Genomic DNA, 24,043 nt, shown 5'->3' on the forward strand with positions numbered 1-24,043 from the left:
CACCCTATGTCTAGAGACTGTGGATTTAGAGAGTTTATAAACATTGTCAGTTCATCAATAAAGTGTGCTCGCTTCGGCAGCACATATACTAAAATTGGAACGATACAGAGAAGATTAGCATGGCCCCTGCGCAAGGATGACACGCAAATTCATGAAGCGTTCCATATTTTTAACAGCTTTTAGGAGAGAAATATTCTTTGTTTTCAAGACTTATTGAAATAATAAAGCAGGTTCCACTCCTGTGTCATGTAATATGTATTTTTAAATTGTCTCTCCTCAACATTTTTAATGTATTTGCTTTGCAGTAAAGAAGGTGCGCTCTATGTCCAGCAGCATTTTACAAGGAAGCCTGCAGGACTTCTGGGACTTTTCTTTCTCTTTTTCAGCCTCCCTGTCATTATTCTTCACCACCTCCAAATCTATACTGCTGCTAGTGATGAGTTGCTTTGTGGGAAGCAGGATAAAGAGAAGGGCAGGGCCTATGCAAATGATGGCCTCAGGGATGCCTGGGAGTCCCTTTTCAGCAGTACTGTTAAAATCTGCCTTGCAACCAGATTGGTCGGGTATGCTGAAAAACACCATGCCAGATTGGGCACCAGGTCTCTAGGCGCTTGGAGGACATATTGGGTCTACATCCCTCAGTTTCTAAGGTCCAAGAAATGTTCACCCTCCACCCTAATAGAGAGGTCGTGGCCGATCGTGGCTGAGAGGGGAAGAAGGTAGCAGGGCAAAATGCTCATGGTTCATCTCTAATAATGGACCAACTTCCTCTCTCTCCTTAACTGTGGTTCTGCCTGGCTACTGGGGCTACCAGTTGTAAGCCTGCAGCCCACAAGGAGTTGGTTTGTTCCTCTCACAAATGTAAATGGGTAAGCATTCAATTGCACACACCTGCCTGCTTCCACAGACCCTCGCGCGCACACACACTTTTGTCAACAAGCTTTTTTATGTAGTTAAGAGAATCAGGGACCCATGTTGAAATACAAAAGCAGCACACCACGTGACGGCCGTCATGTAGAGTCCAGCAGCAAATGGGAAACGTTTAACTAGCCGTGGTCCTATTACTGCAGCTCTACCGTGGAAAAACTGCTGGATGAGTCCTGCTGGAGAATATTGAACCTACATTAAGTCTGAGGTAAATAAGAATACCACAGGAACATAATGAAAAAGAGACCTACAACCCTTCCGAGCCATATAGGAGTCGAACCTACAATCTTCTGATCCGTAGTCAGACGCGTTATCCATTGCGCCACTGGCCCTATGTATTTGCACCTATCTTTTTGTCCTTAAGAGGGCTAGAAAGCGTGTGTGTGTGTGTGTGTGTGTGTGTGTGAAGGCACAAGGAAACCCATCTGACCACCTGAAAGTCTGTTCTGTGAGGTTTTCCTAAGTTGTACAAAGGACTTTAGGAGAAGGAAGGACCTAAAAGCTAGGCAAAATGGTCCTAGATCCAAGAAAATCTTTTAGATCAGGCTCAGTTTCTTAAATACTCTGGGTTAACATAATCAGCTCCAGGTCTGTGTGGGGCTGAGCTTATGAACTCCTTAGTAAGTAGGCGGGTACAACAAAAGGGAGTTTAATATTACAATAGGGGTTAAAATTCAGACACCTTGTCGTAGGCTCACCTTGTCCAGGGACCCAAGCATGCTGCCTTTCCACACTCAGAGCACTTCACCTAACCTACTGTGCAGCTGTTTCGCCTTTAATATCAAAGTTCCACAGGCAGCGTGATGTCACAATGCTCCTTGTCTATAGCCCAAACCATGAGCCTTTGCAACCCTGGCATAATCTACATACTTACGGTGTGTGAAGTCTTGGACCACGAATGCAGTGAAGAATAATGGATTGCTACTCTTCATACATTTTTGCCCATTGGCTCAGATTTGAATGCTTACTGGCCATCTGAGCATCTCTGCCAGGCCACCCTATGTCTAGAGACTGTGGATTTAGAGAGTTTATAAACATTGTCAGTTCATCAATAAAGTGTGCTCGCTTCGGCAGCACATATACTAAAATTGGAACGATACAGAGAAGATTAGCATGGCCCCTGCGCAAGGATGACACGCAAATTCGTGAAGCGTTCCATATTTTTAACAGCTTTTAGGAGAGAAATCTTCTTTGTTTTCAAGACTTATTGAAATAATAAAGCAGGTTCCAGTCCTGTGTCATGTAATATGCATTTTTAAATTGTCTCTCCTCAACATTTTTAATGTATTTGCCTTGCAGTAAAGAAGGTGCGCTCTATGTCCAGCAGCATTTTACAATGAAGCCTGCAGGACTTCGGGGACTTTTCTTTCTCTTTTTCAGCCTCCCTGTCATTATTCTTCACCACCTCCAAATCTATACTGCTGCTAGTGATGAGTTGCTTTGTGGGAAGCAGGATAAAGAGAAGGGCAGGGCCTATGCAAATGATGGCCTCAGGGATGCCTGGGAGTCCCTTTTCAGCAGTACTGTTAAAATCTGCCTTGCAACCAGATTGGTCGGGTATGCTGAAAAACACCATGCCAGATTGGGCACCAGGTCACTAGGCGCTTGGAGGACATATTGGGTCTACATCCCTCAGTTTCTAAGGTCCAAGAAATGTTCACCCTCCACCCTAATAGAGAGGTCGTGGCCGATCATGGCTGAGAGGGGAAGAAGGTAGCAGGGCAAGATGCTCATGGTTCTTCTCTAATAATGGACCAACTTCCTCTCTCTCCTTAACGGTGGTTCTGCCTGGCTACTGGGGCTACCAGTTGTAAGCCTGCAGCCCCCAAGGAGTTGGTTTGTTCCTCTCACAAATGTAAATGGGTAAGCATTCAATTGCACACACCTGCCTGCGTCCACAGACCCTCGAGCGCACACACACTTTTGTCAACAAGCTTTTTTATGTAGTTAAGAGAATCAGGGACCCATGTTGAAATACAAAAGCAGCACACCACGTGACGGCCGTCATGTAGAGTCCAGCAGCAAATGGGAAACTTTTAACTAGCCGTGGTCCTATTACTGCAGCTCTACCGTGGAACAACTGCTGGATGAGTCCTGCTGGAGAATATTGAACCTACATTAAGTCTGAGGTAAATAAGAATACCACAGGAACATAATGAAAAAGAGACCTACAACCCTTCCGAGCCAGATAGGAGTCGAACCTACAATCTTCTGATCCATAGTCAGACACGTTATCCATTGCGCCACTGGCCCTATGTATTTGCAACTATCTTTTTGTCCTTAACAGGGCTAGAAAGCGTGTGTGTGTGTGTGTGTGTGTGTGTGTGAAGGCACAAGGAAACCCATCTGACCACCTGAAAGTCTGTTCTGTGAGGTTTTCCTAAGTTGTACAAAGGACTTTAGGAGAAGGAAGGACCTAAAAGCTAGGCAAAATGGTCCTAGATCCAAGAAAATCTTTTAGATCAGGCTCAGTTTCTTAAATACTCTGGGTTAACATAATCAGCTCCAGGTCTGTGTGGGGCTGAGCTTGTGAACTCCTTAGTAAGTAGGCGGGTACAACAAAAGGGAGTTTAATATTACAATAGGGGTTAAAATTCAGACACCTTGTCGTAGGCTCACCTTGTCCAGGGACCCAAGCATGCTGCCTTTCCACACTCAGAGCACTTCACCTAACCTACTGTGCAGCTGTTTCGCCTTTAATATCAAAGTTCCACAGGCAGCGTGATGTCACAATGCTCCTTGTCTGTAGCCCAAACCATGAGCCTTTGCAACCCTGGCATAATCTACATACTTACGGTGTGTGAAGTCTTGGACCACGAATGCAGTGAAGAATAATGGATTGCTATTCTTCATACATTTTTGCCCATTGGCTCAGATTTGAATGCTTACTGGCCATCTGAGCATCTCTGCCAGGCCACCCTATGTCTAGAGACTGTAGATTTAGAAAGTTTATAAACATTGTCAGTTCATCAATAAAGTGTGCTCGCTTCGGCAGCACATATACTAATATTGGAACGATACAGAGAAGATTAGCATGGCCCCTGCGCAAGGATGACACGCAAATTCGTGAAGCGTTTCATATTTTTAACAGCTTTTAGAAGAGAAATCTTCTTTGTTTTCAAGACTTATTGAAATAATAAAGCAGGTTCCAGTCCTGTGTCATGTAATATGTATTTTTAAATTGTCTCTCCTCAACATTTTTAATGTATTTGCCTTGCAGTAAAGAAGGTGCGCTCTATGTCCAGCAGCATTTTACAAGGAAGCCTGCAGGACTTCTGGGACTTTTCTTTCTCTTTTTCAGCCTCCCTGTCATTATTCTTCACCACCTCCAAATCTATACTGCTGCTAGTGATGAGTTGCTTTGTGGGAAGCAGGATAAAGAGAAGGGCAGGGCCTATGCAAATGATGGCCTCAGGGATGCCTGGGAGTCCCTTTTCAGCAGTACTGTTAAAATCTGCCTTGCAACCAGATTGGTCGGGTATGCTGAAAAACACCATGCCAGATTGGGCACCAGGTCTCTAGGCGCTTGGAGGACATATTGGGTCTACATCCCTCAGTTTCTAAGGTCCAAGAAATGTTCACCCTCCACCCTAATAGAGAGGTCGTGGCCGATCGTGGCTGAGAGGGGAAGAAGGTAGCAGGGCAATAATGCTCATGGTTCTTCTCTAATAATGGACCAACTTCCTCTCTCTCCTTAACTGTGGTTCTGCCTGGCTACTGGGGCTACCAGTTGTAAGCCTGCAGCCCACAAGGAGTTGGTTTGTCCCTCTCACAAATGTAAGTGGGTAAGCATTCAATTGCACACACCTGCCTGCGTCCACAGACCCTCGCGCACACACACTTTTGTCAACAAGCTTTTTTATGTAGTTAAGAGAATCAGGGACCCATGTTGAAATACAAAAGCAGCACACCACGTGACGGCCGTCACGTAGAGTCCAGCAGCAAATGGGAAACGTTTAACTAGCCGTGGTCCTATTACTGCAGCTCTACCGTGGAACAACTGCTGGATGAGTCCTGCTGGAGAATATTGAACCTACAACAAGTCTGAGGTAAATAAGAATACCACAGGAACATAATGAAAAAGAGACCTACAACCCTTCTGAGCCAGATAGGATTCAAACCTACAATCTTCTGATCTGTAGTCAGACGCATTATCCATTGCGCCACTGGCCCTATGTATTCGCACCTATCTTTTTGTCCTTAAGAGGGCTAGAAAGCGTGTGTGTGTGTGTGTGTGTGAAGGCACAAGAAAACCCATCTGACCTCCTGAAAGTCTGTTCTATGAGGTTTTCCTAAGTTGTACAAAGGACTTTAGGAGAAGGAAGGACCTAAAAGCTAGGCAAAATGGTCCTAGATCCAAGAAAATCTTTTAGATCAGGCTCAGTTTCTTAAATACTCTGGGTTAACATAATCAGCTCCAGGTCTGTGTGGGGCTGAGCTTGTGAACTCCTTAGTAAGTAGGCGGGTACAACAAAAGGGAGTTTAATATTACAATAGGGGTTAAAATTCAGACACCTTGTCGTAGGCTCACCTTGTCCAGGGACCCAAGCATGCTGCCTTTCCACACTCAGAGCACTTCACCTAACCTACTGTGCAGCTGTTTCGCCTTTAATATCAAAGTTCCACAGGCAGGGTGATGTCACAATGCTCCTTGTCTGTAGCCCAAACCATGAGCCTTTGCAACCCTGGCATAATCTACATACTTACGGTGTGTGAAGTCTTGGACCACGAATGCAGTGAAGAATAATGGATTGCTACTCTTCATACATTTTTGCCCATTGGCTCAGATTTGAATGCTTACTGGCCATCTGAGCATCTCTGCCAGGCCACCCTATGTCTAGAGACTGTGGATTTAGAGAGTTTATAAACATTGTCAGTTCATCAATAAAGTGTGCTCGCTTCGGCAGCACATATACTAAAATTGGAACGATACAGAGAAGATTAGCATGGCCCCTGCGCAAGGATGACACGCAAATTCGTGAAGCGTTCCATATTTTTAACAGCTTTTAGGAGAGAAATCTTCTTTGTTTTCAAGACTTATTGAAATAATAAAGCAGGTTCCAGTCCTGTGTCATGTAATATGTATTTTTAAATTGTCTCTCCTCAACATTTTTAATGTATTTGCCTTGCAGTAAAGAAGGTGTGCTCTATGTCCAGCAGCATTTTACAATGAAGCCCGCAGGACTTCGGGGACTTTTCTTTCTCTTTTTCAGCCTCCCTGTCATTATTCTTCACCACCTCCAAATCTATACTGCTGCTAGTGATGAGTTGCTTTGTGGGAAGCAGGATAAAGAGAAGGGCAGGGCCTATGCAAATGATGGCCTCAGGGATGCCTGGGAGTCCCTTTTCAGCAGTACTGTTAAAATCTGCCTTGCAACCAGATTGGTCGGGTATGCTAAAAAACACCATGCCAGATTGGGCACCAGGTCTCTAGGCGCTTGGAGGACATATTGGGTCTACATCCCTCAGTTTCTAAGGTCCAAGAAATGTTCACCCTCCACCCTAATGGAGAGGTCGTGGCCGATCGTGGCTGAGAGGGGAAGAAGGTAGCAGGGCAAAATGCTCATGGTTCTTCTCTAATAATGGACCAACTTCCTCTCTCTCCTTAACTGTGGTTCTGCCTGGCTACTGGGGCTACCAGTTGTAAGCCTGCAGCCCACAAGGAGTTGGTTTGTTCCTCTCACAAATGTAAATGGGTAAGCATTCAATTGCACACACCTGCCTGCGTCCACAGACCCTCGCGCGCACACACACTTTTGTCAACAAGCTTTTTTATGTAGTTAAGAGAATCAGGGACCCATGTTGAAATTCAAAAGCAGCACACCACGTGACGGCCGTCATGTAGAGTCCAGCAGCAAATGGGAAACATTTAACTAGCCGTGGTCCTATTACTGCAGCTCTACCGTGGAACAATTGCTGGATGAGTCCTGCTGGAGAATATTGAACCTACAACAAGTCTGAGGTAAATAAGAATACCACAGGAACATAATGAAAAAGAGACCTACAACCCTTCTGAGCCAGATAGGAGTCAAACCTACAATCTTCTGATCCGTAGTCAGACGCGTTATCCATTGCGCCACTGGCCCTATGTATTCGCATCTATCTTTTTGTCCTTAAGAGGGCTAGAAAGCGTGTGTGTGTGTGTGTGTGTGTGTGTGTGTGAAGGCACAAGAAAACCCATCTGACCTCCTGAAAGTCTGTTCTGTGAGGTTTTCCTAAGTTGTACAAAGGACTTTAGGAGAAGGAAGGACCTAAAAGCTAGGCAAAATGGTCCTAGATCCAAGAAAATCTTTTAGATCAGGCTCAGTTTCTTAAATACTCTGGGTTAACATAATCAGCTCCAGGTCTGTGTGGGGCTGAGCTTGTGAACTCCTTAGTAAGTAGGCGGGTACAACAAAAGGGAGTTTAATATTACAATAGGGGTTAAAATTCAGACACCTTGTCGTAGGCTCACCTTGTCCAGGGACCCAAGCATGCTGCCTTTCCACACTCAGAGCACTTCACCTAACCTACTGTGCAGCTGTTTCGCCTTTAATATCAAAGTTCCACAGGCAGCGTGATGTCACAATGCTCCTTGTCTGTAGCCCAAACCATGAGCCTTTGCAACCCTGGCATAATCTACATACTTACGGTGTGTGAAGTCTTGGACCACGAATGCAGTGAAGAATAATGGATTGCTACTCTTCATACATTTTTGCCCATTGGCTCAGATTTGAATGCTTACTGGCCATCTGAGCATCTCTGCCAGGCCACCCTATGTCTAGAGACTGTGGATTTAGAGAGTTTATGAACATTGTCAGTTCATCAATAAAGTGTTCTTGCTTCGGCAGCACATATACTAAAATTGGAACGATACAGAGAAGATTAGCATGGCCCCTGCGCAAGGATGACACGCAAATTCGTGAAGCGTTCCATATTTTTAACAGCTTTTAGGAGAGAAATCTTCTTTGTTTTCAAGACTTATTGAAATAATAAAGCAGGTTCCAGTCCTGTGTCATGTAATATGTATTTTTAAATTGTCTCTCCTCAACATTTTTAATGTATTTGCCTTGCAGTAAAGAAGGTGCGCTCTATGTCCAGCAGCATTTTACAATGAAGCCTGCAGGACTTCGGGGACTTTTCTTTCTCTTTTTCAGCCTCCATGTAATTATTCTTCACCACCTCCAAATCTATACTGCTGCTAGTGATGAGTTGCTTTGTGGGTAGCAGGATAAAGAGAAGGGCAGGGCCTATGCAAATGATGGCCTCAGGGATGCCTGGGAGTCCCTTTTCAGCAGTACTGTTAAAATCTGCCTTGCAACCAGATTGGTCGGGTATGCTGAAAAACACCATGCCAGATTGGGCACCAGGTCTCTAGGCGCTTGGAGGACATATTGGGTCTACAGCCCTCAGTTTCTAAGGTCCAAGAAATGTTCACCCTCCACCCTAATAGAGAGGTCGTGGCCGATCGTGGCTGAGAGGGGAAGAAGGTAGCATGGCAAAATGCTCATGGTTCTTCTCTAATAATGGACCAACTTCCTCTCTCTCCTTAACTGTGGTTCTGCCTGGCTACTGGGGCTACCAGTTGTACGCCTGCAGCCCACAAGGAGTTGGTTTGTCCCTCTCACAAATGTAAATGGGTAAGCATTCAATTGCACACACCTGCCTGCGTCCACAGACCCTCGCGCACACACTCTTTTGTCAACAAGCTTTTTTATGTAGTTAAGAGAATCAGGGACCCATGTTGAAATTCAAAAGCAGCACCACCACGTGACGGCCGTCACGTAGAGTCCAGCAGCAAATGGGAAACGTTTAACTAGCCGTGGTCCTATTACTGCAGCTCTACCGTGGAACAACTGCTGGATGAGTCCTGCTGGAGAATATTGAACCTACAACGAGTCTGAGGTAAATAAGAATACCACAGGATTATAATGAAAAAGAGACCTACAACCCTTCTGAGCCAGATAGGAGTCAAACCTACAATCTTCTGATCCGTAGTCAGATGCGTTATCCATTGCGCCACTGGCCCTATGTATTCACACCCATCTTTTTGTCCTTAAGAGGGCTAGAAAGCGTGTGTGTGTGTGTGAAGGTACAAGGAAACCCATCTGACCTCATGAAAGTCTGTTCTGTGAGGTTTTCCTAAGTTGTACAAAGGACTTTAGGAGAAGGAAGGACCTAAAAGGTAGGCAAAATGGTCCTTGATCCAAGAAAATCTTTTAGATCAGGCTCAGTTTCTTAAATAGTCTGCGTTAACATAATCAGCCCCAGGTCTGTGTGGGGCTGAGCTTGTGAACTCCTTAGTAAGTAGGCGGGTACAACAAAAAGGAGTTTAATATTACAATACGGGTTAAAATTCAGACACCTTGTCGTAGGCTCACCTTGTCCAGGAACCCAAGCATGCTGCCTTTCCACACTCAGAGCACTTCACCTAACCTACTGTGCAGCTGTTTCGCCTTTAATATCAAAGTTCCACAGGCAGCGTGATGTCACAATGCTCCTTGTCTGTAGCCCAAACCATGAGCCTTTGCAACCCTTGCATAATCTACATACTTACGGTGTGTGAAGTCTTGGACCACGAATGCAGTGAAGAATAATGGATTGCTACTCTTCATACATTTTTGCCCATTGGCTCAGATTTGAATGCTTTCTGGCCATCTGAGCATCTCTGCCAGGCCACCCTATATCTAGAGACTGTAGATTTAGAGAGTTTATAAACATTGTAAGTTCATCAATAAAGTGTGCTCGCTACGGCAGCACATATACTAAAATTGGAACGATACAGAGAAGATTAGCATGGCCCCTGCGCAAGGATGACACGCAAATTCGTGAGGCGTTCCATATTTTTAACAGCTTTTAGGAGAGAAATCTTCTTTGTTTTCAAGACTAATTGAAATAATAAAACAGGTTCCAGTCCTGTGTCATGTAATATGTATTTTTAAATTTTCTCTCCTCAACATTTTTAATGTATTTGCCTTGCAGTAAAGAAGGTGCGCTCTATGTTCAGCAGCATTTAGCAAGGAAGCCTGCAGGACTTCTGGGACTTTTCTTTATTTTTTTCAGCCTCCCTGTCATTATTCTTCACCACCTCCAAATCTATACTGCTGCTAGTGATGAGTTGTTTGTGGGAAGCAGGATAAAGAGAAGGGCAGGGCCTATGCAAATGATGGCCTCAGGGATGCCTGGGAGTCACTTTTCAGCAGTACTGTTAAAATCTGCCTTGCAACCAGATTGGTCCGGTATGCTGAAAAACACCATGCCAGATTGGGCACCAGGTCTCTAGGCGCTTGGAGGACATATTGGGTCTACATCCCTCAGTTTCTGAGGTCCAAGAAATGTTCACCCTCCACCCTAATAGAGAGGTCGTGGCCGATCGTGGCTGAGAGGGGAAGAAGGTAGCAGGGCAAAATGCTCATGGTTCTTCTCTAATAATGGACCAACTTCCTCTCTCTCCTTAACTGTGGTTCTGCCTGGCTACTGGGGCTACCAGTTGTAAGCCTGCAGCCCACAAGGAGTTGGTTTGTCCCTCTCACAAATGTAAATGGGTAAGCATTCAATTGCACACACCTGCCTGCGTCCACAGACCCTCGCGCGCACACACACTTTTGTCAACAAGCTTTTTTATGTAGTTAAGAGAATCAGGGACCCATGTTGAAATACAAAAGCAGCACACCACGTGACGGCCCTCATGTAGAGTCCAGCAGCAAATGGGAAACGTTTAACTAGCCGTGGTCCTATTACTGCAGCTCTACCGTGGAACAACTGGTGGATGAGTCCTGCTGGAGAATATTGAACCTACATTAAGTCTGAGGTAAATAAGAATACCACAGGAACATAATGAAAAAGAGACCTACAACCCTTCCAAGCCAGATAGGAGTCAAACCTACAATCTTCTGATCCGTAGTCAGACGCGTTATCCATTGCGCCACTGGCCCTATGTATTTGCACCTATCTTTTTGTCCTTAAGAGGGCTAGAAACCGTGTGTGTGTGTGTGAAGGCACAAGGAAACCCATCTGACCACCTGAAAGTCTGTTCTGTGAGGTTTTCCTAAGTTGTACAAAGGACTTTAGGAGAAGGAAGGACCTAAAAGCTTGGCAAAATGGTCCTAGATCCAAGAAAATATTTTAGATCAGGCTCAGTTTCTTAAATACTCTGTAAAGGTCCCAACCAGCACACCTTTAATACCTCTTCATCTCGATTTGAACTTTAAACGAACCGACCACCTAGCTATTATAAGACCGTTAATGTTCTGGATTAGGATTTGGTCCACTCCGGAACTGGTAGATTACAGAAATGGTCTCCAAGAAGTATTGAATCTGGACTCCTTCAATTCCATTCGGTGGTTCGGGCATGTTAAAAAATGGTTTAACAATCTGGGGTTGAGTTCCTTCTGGGAAAACCCAGAGAATTTACCAGCTCTTGCCAAAAATACAGTAAAAAGAGCATACTGGTGTTTCATGAATGACAGATATATTCATGATAGTAGAACCGGCACCCTAACCAATCATTTTTTAACTTTTAAAACTGAACCATGTTTTGAATCGTTTTTGGACGAAATAGAGCCTCCCCTTGCTAAGACTCTCTTCCTGAAGTTCAGGTATGGGAACCTCATGCTGAAATCTAATACTGAGCGGTGGACAAATAAAAAACTGGATTGTCCTAATAATATAAGTGAGAGATGCCCTATGTGCTCAGATATATGTAAGGAGAATGAGGTGCATATGTTATTCATATGCAAAGCATACCAGAAAGCTCGAAAAAAATGGCTCAAACCAATGTGTGCTCTTTTAGGCACTAGATCTTGTTATATAGCATACAGGATCCTAAAAACTAATACTACACAGTTTATCGTATTCAGTATCAGTAGGTTTCTTCATTCAGTTTTTATTGTCCGAAAGAAAATGGGACAGGTACTTTGAAGATGGATAGATTCTAAATAGTGAATTCTGCTGTTAAAACTGTATTTGCCTGCTGAATGAATTATGTCCTTGATTTAATTGGTGAGAATTAACTTTACACCTTATTACTGTAATTATCGTTTTAATTGATCTTACACATGTATTATGTTCTAAATGTATGAGTTAATGAATGTATTTATGTGTGTCTTTTATGGCCGTTGGCCGAAATAAAGAAATAAATAATAAATACTCTGGGTTAACATAATCAGCTCCAGGTCTGTGTGGGGCTGAGCTTGTGAACTCCTTAGTAAGTAGGCGGGTACAACAAAAGGGAGTTTAATATTACAATAGGGGTTAAAATTCAGACACCTTGTCGTAGGCTCACCTTGTCCAGGGACCCAAGCATGCTTGGGTCCCTGGACAAGGTGAGCCTACGACAAGGATCGGCCACGATCGGCCAAGCATGAGGTCTTGGCCGATCGTGGCTGAGAGGGGAAGAAGGTAGCAGGGCAAGATGCTCATGGTTCTTCTCTAATAATGGACCAACTTCCTCTCTCTCCTTAACTGTGGTTCTGCCTGGCTACTGGGGCTACCAGTTGTTATCCTGCAGCCCACAAGGAGTTGGTTTGTTCCTCTCACAAATGTAAATGGGTAAGCATTCAATTGCACACACCTGCCTGCGTCCACAGACCCTCGCGCGCACACACACTTTTGTCAACAAGCTTTTTTATGTTGTTAAGAGAATCAGGGACCCATGTTGAAATACAAAAGCAGCACACCACGTGACGGCCGTCATGTAGAGTCCAGCAGCAAATGGGAAACGTTTAACTAGCCGTGGTCCTATTACTGCAGCTCTACCGTGGAACAACTGGTGGATGAGTCCTGCTGGAGAATATTGAACCTACATTAAGTCTGAGGTAAATAGGAATACCACAGGAACATAATGAAAAAGAGACCTACAACACTTCCGAGCCAGATAGGAGTCGAACCTACAATCTTCTGATCCGTAGTCAGACACGTTATCCATTGCACCACTGGCCCTATGTATTCGCACCTATCTTTTTGTCCTTAAGAGGGCTAGAAAGCGAGTGTGTGTGTGTGTGTGTGTGTGTGAAGGCACAAGAAAACCCATCTGACCTCCTGAAAGTCTGTTCTGTGAGGTTTTCCTAAGTTGTACAAAGGACTTTAGGAGAAGGAAGGACCTAAAAGCTAGGCAAAATGGTCCTAGATCCAAGAAAATCTTTTAGATCAGGCTCAGTTTCTTAAATACTCTGGGTTAACATAATCAGCTCCAGGTCTGTGTGGGGCTGAGCTTGTGAACTCCTTAGTAAGTAGGCGGGTACAACAAAAGGGAGTTTAATATTACAATAGGGGTTAAAATTCAGACACCTTGTCGTAGGCTTACCTTGTCCAGGGACCCAAGCTTGCTGCCTTTCCACACTCAGAGCACTTCACCTAACCTACTGTGCAGCTGTTTCGCCTTTAATATCAAAGTTCCACAGGCAGCGTGATGTCACAATGCTCCTTGTCTGTAGCCCAAACCATGAGCCTTTGCAACCCTTGCATAATCTACATACTTACGGTGTGTGAAGTCTTGGACCACGAATGCAGTGAAGAATAATGGATTGCTACTCTTCATACATTTTTGCCCATTGGCTCAGATTTGAATGCTTTCTGGCCATCTGAGCATCTCTGCCAGGCCACCCTATATCTAGAGACTGTAGATTTAGAGAGTTTATAAACATTGTCAGTTCATCAGTAAAGTGTGCTCGCTACGGCAGCACATATACTAAAATTGGAACGATACAGAGAAGATTAGCATGGCCCCTGCGCAAGGATGACACGCAAATTCGTGAGGCGTTCCATATTTTTAACAGCTTTTAGGAGAGAAATCTTCTTTGTTTTCAAGACTAATTGAAATAATAAAACAGGTTCCAGTCCTGTGTCATGTAATATGTATTTTTAAATTGTCTCTCCTCAACATTTTTAATGTATTTGCCTTGCAGTAAAGAAGGTGCGCTCTATGTCCAGCAGCATTTTACAAGGAAGCCTGCAGGACTTCTGGGACTTTTCTTTATTTTTTTCAGCCTCCCTGTCATTATTCTTCACCACCTCCAAATCTATACTGCTGCTAGTGATGAGTTGCTTTGTGGGAAGCAGGATAAAGAGAAGGGCAGGGCCTATGCAAATGATGGCCTCAGGGATGCCTGGGAGTCACTTTTCAGCAGTACTGTTAAAATCTGCCTTGCAACCAGATTGGTCCGGTATGCTGAAAAACACCATGCCAGATTGGGCACCAGGTCTCTAGGCGCTTGGAGGACATATTGGGTCTACATCCCTCAGTTTCTGAGGTCCAAGAAATGTTCACCCTCCACCCTAATAGAGAGGTCGTGGCCGATCGTGGCTGAGAGGGGAAGAAGGTAGCAGGGCAAAATGCTCATGGTTCTTCTCTAATAATGGACCAACTTCCTCTCTCTCCTTAACTGTGGTTCTGCCTGGCTACTGGGGCTACCAGTTGTAAGCCTGCAGCCCACAAGGAGTTGGTTTGTCCCTCTCACAAATGTAAATGGGTAAGCATTCAATTTTACACACCTGCCTGCGTCCACAGACCCTCGCGCGCACACACACTTTTGTCAACAAGCTTTTTTATGTAGTTAAGAGAATCAGGGACCCATGTTGAAATACAAAAGCAGCACACCACGTGACGGCCGTCATGTAGAGTCCAGCAGCAAATGGGAAACGTTTAACTAGCCGTGGTCCTATTACTGCAGCTCTACCGTGGAACAACTGGTGGATGAGTCCTGCTGGAGAATATTGAACCTACATTAAGTCGGAGGTAAATAGGAATACCACAGGAACATAATGAAAAAGAGACCTACAACCCTTCCGAGCCAGATAGGAGTCGAACCTACAATCTTCTGATCCGTAGTCAGACACGTTATCCATTGCGCCACTGGCCCTATGTATTCGCACCTATCTTTTTGTCCTTAAGAGGGCTAGAAAGCGCGTGTGTGTGTGTGTGTGTGTGTGTGTGTGTGTGTGTGTGTGTGTGTGTGTGTGTGTGTGTGTGTGTGTGTGTGTGTGTGTGTGTGTGTGTGTGTGTGTGTGTGTGTGTGTGTGTGTGTGTGTGTGTGTGTGTGTGTGTGTGTGTGTGTGTGTGTGTGTGTGTGTGTGTGTGTGTGTGTGTGTGTGTGTGTGTGTGTGTGTGTGTGTGTGTGTGTGTGTGTGTGTGTGTGTGTGTGTGTGTGTGTGTGTGTGTGTGTGTGTGTGTGTGTGTGTGTGTGTGTGTGTGTGTGTGTGTGTGTGTGTGTGTGTGTGTGTGTGTGTGTGTGTGTGTGTGTGTGTGTGTGTGTGTGTGTGTGTGTGTGTGTGTGTGTGTGTGTGTGTGTGTGTGTGTGTGTGTGTGTGTGTGTGTGTGTGTGTGTGTGTGTGTGTGTGTGTGTGTGTGTGTGTGTGTGTGTGTGTGTGTGTGTGTGTGTGTGTGTGTGTGTGTGTGTGTGTGTGTGTGTGTGTGTGTGTGTGTGTGTAGGCACAAGGAAACCCATCTGACCTCATGAAAGTCTGTTCTGTGAGGTTTTCCTAAGTTGTACAAAGGACTTTAGGAGAAGGAAGGACCTAAAAGCTAGGCAAAATGGTCCTAGATCCAAGAAAATCTTTTAGATCAGGCTCAGTTTCTTAAATACTCTGGGTTAACATAATCAGCTCCAGGTCTGTGTGGGGCTGAGCTTGTGAACTCCTTAGTAAGTAGGCGGGTACAACAAAAGGGAGTTTAATATTACAATAGGGGTTAAAATTCAGACACCTTGTCGTAGGCTCACCTTGTCCAGGGACCCAAGCATGCTGCCTTTCCACACTCAGAGCACTTCACCTATCCTACTGTGCAGCTGTTTCGCCTTTAATATCAAAGTTCCACAGGCAGCGTGATGTCACAATGCTCCTTGTCTGTAGCCCAAACCATGAGCCTTTGCAACCCTGGCATAATCTACATACTTACGGTGTGTGAAGTCTTGGACCACGAATGCAGTGAAGAATAATGGATTGCTATTCTTCATACATTTTTGCCCATTGGCTCTGATTTGAATGCTTACTGGCCATCTGAGCATCTCTGCCAGGCCACCCTATGTCTAGAGACTGTGGATTTAGAGAGTTTATAAACATTGTCAGTTCATCAATAAAGTGTGCTCGCTTCAGCAGCACATATACCAAAATAGGAACGATACAGAGAAGATTAGCATGGCCCCTGCGCAAGGATGACACGCAAATTCGTGAAGCGTTTCATATTTTTAACAGCTTTTAGGAGAGAAATCTTCTTTGTTTTCAAGACTTATTGAAATAATACAGCAGGTTCCAGTCCTGTGTCATGTAATATGTATTTTTAAATTGTCTCTCCTCAACATTTTTAATGTATTTGCCTTGCAGTAAAGAAGGTGCGCTCTATGTCCAGCAGCATTTTACAAGGAAGCCTGCAGGACTTCTGGGACTTTTCTTTCTCTTTTTCAGCCTCCCTGTCATTATTCTTCACCACCTCCAAATCTATACTGCTGCTAGTGATGAGTTGCTTTGTGGGAAGCAGGATAAAGAGAAGGGCAGGGCCTATGCAAATGATGGCCTCAGGGATGCCTGGGAGTCCCTTTTCAGCAGTACTGTTAAAATCTGCCTTGCAACCAGATTGGTCGGGTATGCTGAAAAACACCATGCCAGATTGGGCACCAGGTCTCTAGGCGCTTGGAGGACATATTGGGTCTACATCCCTCAGTTTCTAAGGTCCAAGAAATGTTCACCCTCCACCCTAATAGAGAGGTCGTGGCCGATCGTGGCTGAGAGGGGAAGAAGGTAGCAGGGCAAAATGCTCATGGTTCTTCTCTAATAATGGACCAACTTCCTCTCTCTCCTTAACTGTGGTTCTGCCTGGCTACTGGGGCTACCAGTTGTAAGCCTGCAGCCCACAAGGAGTTGGTTTGTTCCTCTCACAAATGTAAATGGGTAAGCATTCAATTGCACACACCTGCCTGCGTCCACAGACCCTCGCGCGCACACACACTTTTGTCAACAAGCTTTTTTATGTAGTTAAGAGAATCAGGGACCCATGTTGAAATACAAAAGCAGCACACCACGTGACAGCCGTCATGTAGAGTCCAGCAGCAAATGGGAAACTTTTAACTAGCCGTGGTCCTATTACTGCAGCTCTACCGTGGAACAACTGCTGGATGAGTCCTGCTGGAGAATATTGAACCTACATTAAATCTGAGGTAAATAAGAATACCACAGGAACATAATGAAAAAGAGACCTACAACCCTTCCGAGCCAGATAGGAGTCAAACCTACAATCTTCTGATCCGTAGTCAGACGCGTTATCCATTGCGCCACTGGCCCTATGTATTTGCACCTATTTTTTGTCCTTAAGAGGGCTAGAAAGCGTGTGTGTGTGTGTGTGTGTGTGTGTGTGTGTGAAGGCACAAGGAAACCCATCTGACCACCTGAAAGTCTGTTCTGTGAGGTTTTCCTAAGTTGTACAAAGGACTTTAGGAGAAGGAAGGACCTAAAAGCTAGGCAAAATGGTCCTAGATCCAAGAAAATCTTTTAGATCAGGCTCAGTTTCTTAAATACTCTGGGTTAACATAATCAGCTCCAGGTCTGTGTGGGGCTGAGCTTGTGAACTCCTTAGTAAGTAGGCGGGTACAACAAAAGGGAGTTTAATATTACAATAGGGGTTAAAATTCAGACACCTTGTCGTAGGCTCACCTTGTCCAGGGACCCAAGCATGCTGCCTTTCCACACTCGGAGCACTTCACCTAACCTACTGTGCAGCTGTTTCGCCTTTAATATCAAAGTTCCACAGGCAGCGTGATGTCACAATGCTCCTTGTCTGTAGCCCAAACCATGAGCCTTTGCAACCCTGGCATAATCTACATACTTACGGTGTGTGAAGTCTTGGACCACGAATGCAGTGAAGAATAATGGATTGCTATTCTTCATACATTTTTGCCCATTGGCTCAGATTTGAATGCTTACTGGCCATCTGAGCATCTCTGCCAGGCCACCCTATGTCTAGAGACTGTGGATTTAGAGAGTTTATAAACATTGTCAGTTCATCAATAAAGTGTGCTCGCTTCGGCAGCACATATACTAAAATTGGAACGATACAGAGAAGATTAGCATGGCCCCTGCGCAAGGATGACACGCAAATTCGTGAAGCGTTTCATATTTTTAACAGCTTTTAGGAGAGAAATCTTCTTTGTTTTCAAGACTTATTGAAATAATAAAGCAGGTTCCAGTCCTGTGTCATGTAATATGTATTTTTAAATTGTCTCTCCTCAACATTTTTAATGTATTTGCCTTGCAGTAAAGAAGGTGCGCTCTATGTCCAGCAGCATTTTACAAGGAAGCCTGCAGGACTTCTGGGACTTTTCTTTCTCTTTTTCAGCCTCCCTGTCATTATTCTTCACCACCTCCAAATCTATACTGCTGCTAGTGATGAGTTGCTTTGTGGGAAGCAGGATAAAGAGAAGGGCAGGGCCTATGCAAATGATGGCCTCAGGGATGCCTGGGAGTCCCTTTTCAGCAGTACTGTTAAAATCTGCCTTGCAACCAGATTGGTCGGGTATGCTGAAAAACACAATGCCAGATTGGGCACCAGGTCTCTAGGCGCTTGGAGGACATATTGGGTCTACATCCCTCAGTTTCTAAGGTCCAAGAAATGTTCACCCTCCACCCTAATAGAGAGGTCGTGGCCGATCGTGGCTGAGAGGGGAAGAAGGTAGCAGGGCAAAATGCTCATGGTTCTTCTCTAATAATGGACCAACTTCCTCTCTCTCCTTAACTGTGGTTCTGCCTGGCTACTGGGGCTACCAGTTGTAAGCCTGCAGCCCACAAGGAGTTGGTTTGTCCCTCTCACAAATGTAAATGGGTAAGCATTCAATTGAACACACCTGCCTGCGTCCACAGACCCTCGCGCACACACACTTTTGTCAACAAGCTTTTTTATGTAGTTAAGAGAATCAGGGACCCATGTTGAAATTCAAAAGCAGCACACCACGTGACGGCCGTCATGTAGAGTCCAGCAGCAAATGGGAAACATTTAACTAGCCGTGGTCCTATTACTGCAGCTCTACCGTGGAACAATTGCTGGATGAGTCCTGCTGGAGAATATTGAACCTACAACAAGTCTGAGGTAAATAAGAATACCACAGGAACATAATGAAAAAGAGACCTACAACCCTTCTGAGCCAGATAGGAGTCAAACCTACAATCTTCTGATCCGTAGTCAGACGCGTTATCCATTGCGCCACTGGCCCTATGTATTCGCATCTATCTTTTTGTCCTTAAGAGGGCTAGAAAGCGTGTGTGTGTGTGTGTGTGTGTGTGTGTGAAGGCACAAGAAAACCCATCTGACCTCCTGAAAGTCTGTTCTGTGAGGTTTTCCTAAGTTGTACAAAGGACTTTAGGAGAAGGAAGGACCTAAAAGCTAGGCAAAATGGTCCTAGATCCAAGAAAATCTTTTAGATCAGGCTCAGTTTCTTAAATACTCTGGGTTAACATAATCAGCTCCAGGTCTGTGTGGGGCTGAGCTTGTGAACTCCTTAGTAAGTAGGCGGGTACAACAAAAGGGAGTTTAATATTACAATAGGGGTTAAAATTCAGACACCTTGTCGTAGGCTCACCTTGTCCTGGGACCCAAGCATGCTGCCTTTCCACACTCAGAGCACTTCACCTAACCTACTGTGCAGCTGTTTCGCCTTTAATATCAAAGTTCCACAGGCAGCGTGATGTCACAATGCTCCTTGTCTGTAGCCCAAACCATGAGCCTTTGCAACCCTGGCATAATCTACATACTTACGGTGTGTGATGTCTTGGACCACGAATGCAGTGAAGAATAATGGATTGCTACTCTTCATACATTTTTGCCCATTGGCTCAGATTTGAATGCTTACTGGCCATCTGAGCATCTCTGCCAGGCCACCCTATGTCTAGAGACTGTGGATTTAGAGAGTTTATAAACATTGTCAGTTCATCAATAAAGTGTGCTCGCTTCGGCAGCACATATACTAAAATTGGAACGCTACAGAGAAGATTAGCATTGCCCCTGCGCAAGGATGACACGCAAATTTGTGAAGCGTTCCATATTTTTAACAGCTTTTAGGAGAGAAATCTTCTTTGTTTTCAAGACTTATTGAAATAATAAAGCAGGTTCCAGTCCTGAGTCATGTAATATGTATTTTTAAATTGTATCTCCTCAACATTTTTAATGTATTTGCCTTGCAGTAAAGAAGGTGCGCTCTATGTCCAGCAGCATTTTACAAGGAAGCCTGCAGGAATTCTGGGACTTTTCTTTCTCTTTTTCAGCCTCCCTGTCATTATTCTTCACCACCTCCAAATCTATACTGCTGCTAGTGATGAGTTGCTTTGTGGGAAGCAGGATAAAGAGAAGGGCAGGGCCTATGCAAATGATGGCCTCAGGGATGCCTGGGAGTCCCTTTTCAGCAGTACTGTTAAAATCTGCCTTGCAACCAGATTGGTCGGGTATGCTGAAAAACACCATGCCAGATTGGGCACCAGGTCTCTAGGCGCTTGGAGGACATATTGGGTCTACATCCCTCAGTTTCTAAGGTCCAAGAAATGTTCACCCTCCACCCTAATAGAGAGGTCGTGGCCGATCGTGGCTGAGAGGGGAAGAAGGTAGCAGGGCAAAATGCTCATAGTTCTTCTCTAATAATGGACCAACTTCCTCTCTCTCCTTAACTGTGGTTCTGCCTGGCTACTGGGGATACCAGTTGTAAGCCTGCAGCCCACAAGGAGTTGGTTTGTTCCTCTCACAAATGTAAATGGGTAAGCATTCAATTGCACACACCTGCCTGCGTCCACAGACCCTCGCGCGCGCACACACACTTTTGTCAACAAGCTTTTTTATGTAGTTAAGAGAATCAGGGACCCATGTTGAAATACAAAAGCAGCACACCACGTGACGGCCATCATGTAGAGTCCAGCAGCAAATGGGAAACTTTTAACTAGCCGTGGTCCTATTACTGCAGCTCTACCGTGGAACAACTGCTGGATGAGTCCTGCTGGAGAATATTGAACCTACATTAAGTCTGAGGTAAATAAGAATACCACAGGAACATAATGAAAAAGAGACCTACAACCCTTCCGAGCCAGATAGGAGTCGAACCTACAATCTTCTGATCCGTAGTCAGACACGTTATCCATTGCGCCACTGGCCCTATGTATTTGCACTTATTTTTTTGTCCTTTTGTCCTTAAGAGGGCTAGAAAGCGTGTGTGTGTGTGTGTGTGTGTGTGTGTGTGTGTGTGTGTGTGTGTGTGTGTGTGTGTGTGTGTGTGTGTGTGTGTGTGTGTGTGTGTGTGTGTGTGTGTGTGTGTGTGTGTGTGTGTGTGTGTGTGTGTGTGTGTGTGTGTGTGTGTGTGTGTGTGTGTGTGTGTGTGTGTGTGTGTGTGTGTGTGTGTGTGTGTGTGTGTGTGTGTGTGTGTGTGTGTGTGTGTGTGTGTGTGTGTGTGTGTGTGTGTGTGTGTGTGTGTGTGTGTGTGTGTGTGTGTGTGTGTGTGTGTGTGTGTGTGTGTGTGTGTGTGTGTGTGTGTGTGTGTGTGTGTGTGTGTGTGTGTGTGTGTGTGTGTGTGTGTGTGTGTGTGTGTGTGTGTGTGTGTGTGTGTGTGTGTGTGTGTGTGTGTGTGTGTGTGTGTGTGTGTGTGTGTGTGTGTGTGTGTGTGTGTGTGTGTGTGTGTGTGAAGGCACAAGGAAACCCATCTGACCACCTGAAAGTCTGTTCTGTGAGGTTTTCCTAAGTTGTACAAAGGACTTTAGGAGAAGGAAGGACCTAAAAGCTAGGCAAAATGGTCCTAGATCCAAGAAAATCTTTTAGATCAGGCTCAGTTTCTTAAATACTCTGGGTTAACATAATCAGCTCCAGGTCTGTGTGGGGCTGAGCTTGTGAACTCCTTAGTAAGTAGGCGGGTACAACAAAAGGGAGTTTAATATTACAATAGGGGTTAAAATTCAGACACCTTGTCGTAGGCTCATCTTGTCCAGGGACCCAAGCATGCTGCCTTTCCACACTCAGAGCACTTCACCTAACCTACTGTGCAGCTGTTTCGCCTTTAATATCAAAGTTCCACAGGCAGCGTGATGTCACAATGCTCCTTGTCTGTAGCCCAAACCATGAGCCTTTGCAACCCTGGCATAATCTACATACTTACGGTGTGTGAAGTCTTGGACCACGAATGCAGTGAAGAATAATGGATTGCTATTCTTCATACATTTTTGCCCATTGGCTCAGATTTGAATGCTTACTGGCCATCTGAGCATCTCTGCCAGGCCACCCTATGTCTAGAGACTGTGGATTTAGAGAGTTTATAAACATTGTCAGTTCATCAATAAAGTGTGCTCGCTTCGGCAGCACATATACTAAAATTGGAACGATACAGAGAAGATTAGCATGGCCCCTGCACAAGGATGACATGCAAATTCGTGAAGCGTTTCATATTTTTAACAGCTTTTAGGAGAGAAATCTTCTTTGTTTTCAAGACTTATTGAAATAATAAAGCAGGTTCCAGTCCTGTGTCATGTAATATGTATTTTTAAATTGTCTCTCCTCAACATTTTTAATGTATTTGCCTTGCAGTAAAGAAGGTGCGCTCTATGTCCAGCAGCATTTTACAAGGAAGCCTGCAGAACTTCTGGGACTTTTCTTTCTCTTTTTCAGCCTCCCTGTCATTATTCTTCACCACCTCCAAATCTAAACTGCTGCTAGTGATGAGTTGCTTTGTGGGAAGCAGGATAAAGAGAAGGGCAGGGCCTATGCAAATGATGGCCTCAGGGATGCCTGGGAGTCCCTTTTCAGCAGTACTGTTAAAATCTGCCTTGCAACCAGATTGGTCGGGTATGCTGAAAAACACCATGCCAGATTGGGCACCAGGTCTCTAGGCGCTTGGAGGACATATTGGGTCTACATCCCTCAGTTTCTAAGGTCCAAGAAATGTTCACCCTCCACCCTAATAGAGAGGTTGTGGCCGATCGTGGCTGAGAGGGAACGAAGGTAGCAGGGCAAAATGCTCATGGTTCTTCTCTAATAATTGGCCAACTTCCTCTCTCTCCTTAACTGTGGTTCTGCCTGGCTACTGGGGCTACCAGTTGTAAGCCTGCAGCCCACAAGGAGTTGGTTTGTTCCTCTCACAAATGTAAATGGGTAAGCATGTAATTGCACACACCTGCCTGCGTCCACAGACCCTCGCGCGCACACACACTTTTGTCAACAAGCTTTTTTATGTAGTTAAGAGAATCAGGGACCCATGTTGAAATACAAAAGCAGCACACCACGTGACGGCCGTCATGTAGAGTCCAGCAGCAAATGGGAAACTTTTAACTAGCCGTGGTCCTATTACTGCAGCTCTACCGTGGAACAACTGCTGGATGAGTCCTGCTGGAGAATATTGAACCTACATTAAGTCTGAGGTAAATAGGAATACCACAGGAACATAATGAAAAAGAGACCTACAACCCTTGCGAGCCAGATAGGAGTCGAACCTACAATCTTCTGATCCGTAGTCAGACGCGTTATCCATTGCGCCACTGGCCCTATGTATTCACACCTATCTTTTTGTCCTTAAGAGGGCTAGAAAGCGTGTGTGTGTGTGTGTGTGAAGGTACAAGGAAACCCATCTGACCTCATGAAAGTCTGTTCTGTGAGGTTTTCCTAAGTTGTACAAAGGACTTTAGGAGAAGGAAGGACCTAAAAGGTGGGCAAAATGGTCCTTGATCCAAGAAAATCTTTTAGATCAGGCTCAGTTTCTTAAATAGTCTGCGTTAACATAATCAGCCCCAGGTCTGTGTGGGGCTGAGCTTGTGAACTCCTTAGTAAGTAGGCGGGTACAACAAAAAGGAGTTTAATATTACAATACTGGTTAAAATTCAGACACCTTGTCGTAGGCTCACCTTGTCCAGGGACCCAAGCATGCTGCCTTTCCACACTCAGAGCACTTCACCTAACCTACTGTGCAGCTGTTTCGCCTTTAATATCAAAGTTCCACAGGCAGCGTGATGTCACAATGCTCCTTGTCTGTAGCCCAAACCATGAGCCTTTGCAACCCTTGCATAATCTACATACTTACGGTGTGTGAAGTCTTGGACCACGAATGCCGTGAAGAATAATGGATTGCTACTCTTCATACATTTTTGGCCATTGGCTCAGATTTGAATGCTTACTGGCCATCTGAGCATCTCTGCCAGG

General features: G+C 44.9%; 22 non-coding genes across 22 annotated transcripts; 11 read left to right on the top strand and 11 right to left on the bottom strand.

The window, feature by feature from the left end:
• The first annotated feature begins 64 nt into the window (after nucleotides 1-64).
• On the top strand, nucleotides 65-171 carry LOC144764848 (U6 spliceosomal RNA). Its single transcript, XR_013596875.1, has one exon. It is a non-coding gene; the product is annotated as a U6 spliceosomal RNA (small nuclear RNA).
• A 1,015-nt stretch (nucleotides 172-1,186) lies between these two features.
• Nucleotides 1,187-1,259, bottom strand: TRNAR-ACG (transfer RNA arginine (anticodon ACG)). Its single transcript has one exon. It is a non-coding gene; the product is annotated as a tRNA-Arg (tRNA).
• A 726-nt stretch (nucleotides 1,260-1,985) lies between these two features.
• LOC144764777 (U6 spliceosomal RNA) lies at nucleotides 1,986-2,092 on the top strand. Its single transcript, XR_013596807.1, has one exon. It is a non-coding gene; the product is annotated as a U6 spliceosomal RNA (small nuclear RNA).
• A 1,015-nt stretch (nucleotides 2,093-3,107) lies between these two features.
• On the bottom strand, nucleotides 3,108-3,180 carry TRNAH-AUG (transfer RNA histidin (anticodon AUG)). Its single transcript has one exon. It is a non-coding gene; the product is annotated as a tRNA-His (tRNA).
• A 726-nt stretch (nucleotides 3,181-3,906) lies between these two features.
• On the top strand, nucleotides 3,907-4,013 carry LOC144765109 (U6 spliceosomal RNA). The gene has a single exon (XR_013597122.1). It is a non-coding gene; the product is annotated as a U6 spliceosomal RNA (small nuclear RNA).
• A 1,014-nt stretch (nucleotides 4,014-5,027) lies between these two features.
• TRNAC-ACA (transfer RNA cysteine (anticodon ACA)) lies at nucleotides 5,028-5,100 on the bottom strand. The gene has a single exon. It is a non-coding gene; the product is annotated as a tRNA-Cys (tRNA).
• A 718-nt stretch (nucleotides 5,101-5,818) lies between these two features.
• LOC144764778 (U6 spliceosomal RNA) lies at nucleotides 5,819-5,925 on the top strand. Its single transcript, XR_013596808.1, has one exon. It is a non-coding gene; the product is annotated as a U6 spliceosomal RNA (small nuclear RNA).
• Nucleotides 5,926-6,940: 1,015 nt separating this feature from the next.
• On the bottom strand, nucleotides 6,941-7,013 carry TRNAR-ACG (transfer RNA arginine (anticodon ACG)). Its single transcript has one exon. It is a non-coding gene; the product is annotated as a tRNA-Arg (tRNA).
• Nucleotides 7,014-7,739: 726 nt separating this feature from the next.
• LOC144765029 (U6 spliceosomal RNA) lies at nucleotides 7,740-7,848 on the top strand. The gene has a single exon (XR_013597046.1). It is a non-coding gene; the product is annotated as a U6 spliceosomal RNA (small nuclear RNA).
• Nucleotides 7,849-8,862: 1,014 nt separating this feature from the next.
• On the bottom strand, nucleotides 8,863-8,935 carry TRNAR-ACG (transfer RNA arginine (anticodon ACG)). Its single transcript has one exon. It is a non-coding gene; the product is annotated as a tRNA-Arg (tRNA).
• A 712-nt stretch (nucleotides 8,936-9,647) lies between these two features.
• Nucleotides 9,648-9,754, top strand: LOC144764897 (U6 spliceosomal RNA). Its single transcript, XR_013596923.1, has one exon. It is a non-coding gene; the product is annotated as a U6 spliceosomal RNA (small nuclear RNA).
• Nucleotides 9,755-12,773: 3,019 nt separating this feature from the next.
• On the bottom strand, nucleotides 12,774-12,846 carry TRNAR-ACG (transfer RNA arginine (anticodon ACG)). Its single transcript has one exon. It is a non-coding gene; the product is annotated as a tRNA-Arg (tRNA).
• Nucleotides 12,847-13,570: 724 nt separating this feature from the next.
• On the top strand, nucleotides 13,571-13,677 carry LOC144764899 (U6 spliceosomal RNA). Its single transcript, XR_013596924.1, has one exon. It is a non-coding gene; the product is annotated as a U6 spliceosomal RNA (small nuclear RNA).
• A 1,015-nt stretch (nucleotides 13,678-14,692) lies between these two features.
• Nucleotides 14,693-14,765, bottom strand: TRNAR-ACG (transfer RNA arginine (anticodon ACG)). Its single transcript has one exon. It is a non-coding gene; the product is annotated as a tRNA-Arg (tRNA).
• A 1,218-nt stretch (nucleotides 14,766-15,983) lies between these two features.
• LOC144765255 (U6 spliceosomal RNA) lies at nucleotides 15,984-16,090 on the top strand. The gene has a single exon (XR_013597259.1). It is a non-coding gene; the product is annotated as a U6 spliceosomal RNA (small nuclear RNA).
• A 1,015-nt stretch (nucleotides 16,091-17,105) lies between these two features.
• TRNAR-ACG (transfer RNA arginine (anticodon ACG)) lies at nucleotides 17,106-17,178 on the bottom strand. The gene has a single exon. It is a non-coding gene; the product is annotated as a tRNA-Arg (tRNA).
• Nucleotides 17,179-17,907: 729 nt separating this feature from the next.
• Nucleotides 17,908-18,014, top strand: LOC144764870 (U6 spliceosomal RNA). Its single transcript, XR_013596896.1, has one exon. It is a non-coding gene; the product is annotated as a U6 spliceosomal RNA (small nuclear RNA).
• Nucleotides 18,015-19,027: 1,013 nt separating this feature from the next.
• TRNAR-ACG (transfer RNA arginine (anticodon ACG)) lies at nucleotides 19,028-19,100 on the bottom strand. Its single transcript has one exon. It is a non-coding gene; the product is annotated as a tRNA-Arg (tRNA).
• A 726-nt stretch (nucleotides 19,101-19,826) lies between these two features.
• LOC144765220 (U6 spliceosomal RNA) lies at nucleotides 19,827-19,933 on the top strand. Its single transcript, XR_013597226.1, has one exon. It is a non-coding gene; the product is annotated as a U6 spliceosomal RNA (small nuclear RNA).
• A 1,017-nt stretch (nucleotides 19,934-20,950) lies between these two features.
• On the bottom strand, nucleotides 20,951-21,023 carry TRNAR-ACG (transfer RNA arginine (anticodon ACG)). The gene has a single exon. It is a non-coding gene; the product is annotated as a tRNA-Arg (tRNA).
• A 1,174-nt stretch (nucleotides 21,024-22,197) lies between these two features.
• LOC144764922 (U6 spliceosomal RNA) lies at nucleotides 22,198-22,304 on the top strand. Its single transcript, XR_013596946.1, has one exon. It is a non-coding gene; the product is annotated as a U6 spliceosomal RNA (small nuclear RNA).
• Nucleotides 22,305-23,319: 1,015 nt separating this feature from the next.
• Nucleotides 23,320-23,392, bottom strand: TRNAR-ACG (transfer RNA arginine (anticodon ACG)). The gene has a single exon. It is a non-coding gene; the product is annotated as a tRNA-Arg (tRNA).
• Nucleotides 23,393-24,043: the final 651 nt, after the last annotated feature.

Source organism: Lissotriton helveticus, chromosome 6 (assembly GCF_964261635.1).
Source record: "Lissotriton helveticus chromosome 6, aLisHel1.1, whole genome shotgun sequence".
NCBI classification, from domain to species: domain Eukaryota; kingdom Metazoa; phylum Chordata; class Amphibia; order Caudata; family Salamandridae; genus Lissotriton; species Lissotriton helveticus.